General features: G+C 44.8%; 4 non-coding genes across 4 annotated transcripts in view; all 4 read right to left on the reverse strand.

Moving 5' to 3' along the window:
• Positions 1 to 1,676: 1,676 nt before the first annotated feature.
• On the reverse strand, positions 1,677 to 1,758 carry trnas-uga (transfer RNA serine (anticodon UGA)). The gene has a single exon. It is a non-coding gene; the product is annotated as a tRNA-Ser (tRNA).
• A 153-nt stretch (positions 1,759 to 1,911) lies between these two features.
• On the reverse strand, positions 1,912 to 1,993 carry trnas-cga (transfer RNA serine (anticodon CGA)). The gene has a single exon. It is a non-coding gene; the product is annotated as a tRNA-Ser (tRNA).
• A 251-nt stretch (positions 1,994 to 2,244) lies between these two features.
• Positions 2,245 to 2,326, reverse strand: trnas-uga (transfer RNA serine (anticodon UGA)). The gene has a single exon. It is a non-coding gene; the product is annotated as a tRNA-Ser (tRNA).
• Positions 2,327 to 2,491: 165 nt separating this feature from the next.
• Positions 2,492 to 2,500, reverse strand: part of trnas-uga (transfer RNA serine (anticodon UGA)) — an 82-nt gene continuing 73 nt past the window's right edge. Inside the window, exon 1 of the tRNA in view lies at positions 2,492 to 2,500. This exon is cut by the window's right edge and continues 73 nt beyond it. This is a non-coding gene — a tRNA (tRNA-Ser).

A 2,500-nucleotide genomic window follows, 5' to 3' on the forward strand; every position in this document is an offset into this window, starting at 1 on the left:
CGGAAAAGAGGAGACATCTTTTTTTGCAGCATTGTGTGTCTAACAACAGGTGGAAATGTGCTAGCCTGTTGTAACAATCAACCGTTTACCTTCGGCTGTGTTAATTAAACGCAGAAGGGTTTTTTTGAATGACTAAATATGAATGGCAATAAACAGATCATTCTGAGAATGAGTAGGCTACAACGAAGACTACACATCTGAGTGCGTCTCTTGATTATAACAATGAAACAATGCCGCTTTCTTCGGTTTAACAGTAAAGGAAGACACACACCAAACAATAACCCATGTCGTGCACAGCGGCGCTTTATATTCACACACAATTAAATGTCCCAAACAATCCCAAGCGTTGCAATTCCCCCTTTCATTCAGTCCCGAAAATAAACCTACAAGTCCAAACTAAACGAAAGATGTCCTGTATTTTGCCAGGACCGCGCACAAGAGTCAATAATCCAATCCAGGAAAACTAAAAGGGCCGCTGCCGACAAAACGTCCCGCAGCAATCAAAAAATATAATGGTCAGAAAAAAGGGAAAATGCGATTGCTGTCTCTCTGCTAGACCAAGCAATATGAAAACACAGAAAAGCAATCGATCTCACCAAATCTGGTGAATGCACCAGCAGTCCCCGAAGGCTTTTTCTCTTCGTGCGTCCTCTGTTTGGTAACGCAACGGTCCAAACTGCGCACAGCGTTTACCTAATGTGAAAGTACGTTTCCTCGGTATTGTTGTTAGTTTCAAACTCGAAGGAAAACATTTACAAACACTCGTTGCCGCAGCACTGAGTAGGCTAGGCCTACTGGCGCCACAGATTCAAAATCTCACACGCACTTGCTACCCTCTTCAGACCGCCCCCATCATAGCGCATTCGGGTAAGGTGTGCGGGTGCGCGTGCATATAAAAAAATACATAGAAATAAGTAGGCTACATATAATGATATTACATGAGAACAGAGTTATTATATGCAATTAAACAATGTAATATTTAAGAAATGGCACCTAAACCAATGTGGCAGTGTGTTGTGCGACATTTTGGGAAGCCAGGACTATGCACAAATTAAAACGAGTTTCTGGAGTGAAACTTTGAATTTAGTCAGACCTGTGTGATAGAAGAATATGGCAAGGCTCTATTTCTAGCTCATATCGAGAAGAACGCACGATGGAAATAACTGTGGACTAACTGTGGATAACTTGTAGCCTAGAACATAAAGGTAAGAGTTCATTGTCCTATAGGGCCTACGTTTAGCTATGTTGGAATAGGCTAATTTGTGGTTTTGTCGTATGAAAGTTTATACGACTGAAACACGTTTGCTTCGATGTTCGTTTGCAAAAATATAAAACACATCTCATGCTAGATGAAGTTCATCGCGGGATGTGAGCCTGGGTCACCTGCATGACAGTCACGCACCCATCCACTAGCCTATGTCCCTGCTATTGAAATCATACTACAAATAGCGTCACATCACTCTAACTGTAAACAGTGGTAGACAGAGTTTTTAGGAAATAGACCAAAGTCTGGATTTGTTAATGTATTGTATGGTCGGACTAATGAGATGTCGGACCAATGGGCTTCTTTTTTTCGGACCAATGGGATGTCGGACTAATGGGATCTCTGGTCAATGGTTCATTTTCGGACTAATGAGATGTCGGACTTATGGGATGTCGGACCAATGATACGGAACCGCTGTGAGCAGGGTTCGAACCTGCGCGGGGAGACCCCATTGGATTTCAAGTCCAACGCCTTAACCACTCGGCCATCACAGCTGCACTCAAGTGGAGAAACGTGCACAACGGCCCACAGCTTCAGCTGGAAGAGACAGCGCTATAAGATTTGGCTTCACGGTTTGTTTCAACTGCCTTGGCCGATTCCAGTCGTGGGTCTCAAATGGGTGGCAGGAGAACAACTAGTGAAAGAAACGCTGCGAATAGGGTTCGAACCTGCGCGGGGAAACCCCATTGGATTTCGAGTACAACGCCTTAAGCTCTCGGCCATCACAGCTTATTTCACCAATGGGGTCATGAACAGAAAAAAAGACATGCAAACATGCTACCTGAAGGATGGCGATCGGAGGTACAAGCATAAGTTCACACATGTCAAACGCAGGACCACCTTTCTTCACTGAGAGACATGGCATTACATGTGTAGCTTGAAAAGGGCAGAGATAAGAGACCAGGAAGATATGTTGGTAAATTTCATGGCCTTGCCGCACAAATCAAGTGGTGCGTCATGCCTTTTACAAGAAAGGACACCGCTGTGTGCAGGGTTCGAACCTGCGCGGGGAGACCCCATTGGATTTCAAGTCCAACGCCTTAACCTCTCGGCCATCACAGCTGCACGGTCTTTGCACACATTGGAAAAAACCGTGCACAACGTGCCATAGCTTCAGCTGGAAGAGACAGCGCTATAAGATTTGGCTTCACGGAAGGTTTCAACTGCCTTGGCCGATTCCAGTCGTGGGTCTCAAATGGGTGACAGGAGAACAACTAGTCAAAGAAACACTGTGAG

This window comes from Sardina pilchardus, chromosome 16 (assembly GCF_963854185.1).
Source record: "Sardina pilchardus chromosome 16, fSarPil1.1, whole genome shotgun sequence".
In the NCBI taxonomy this organism is placed as follows: domain Eukaryota; kingdom Metazoa; phylum Chordata; class Actinopteri; order Clupeiformes; family Clupeidae; genus Sardina; species Sardina pilchardus.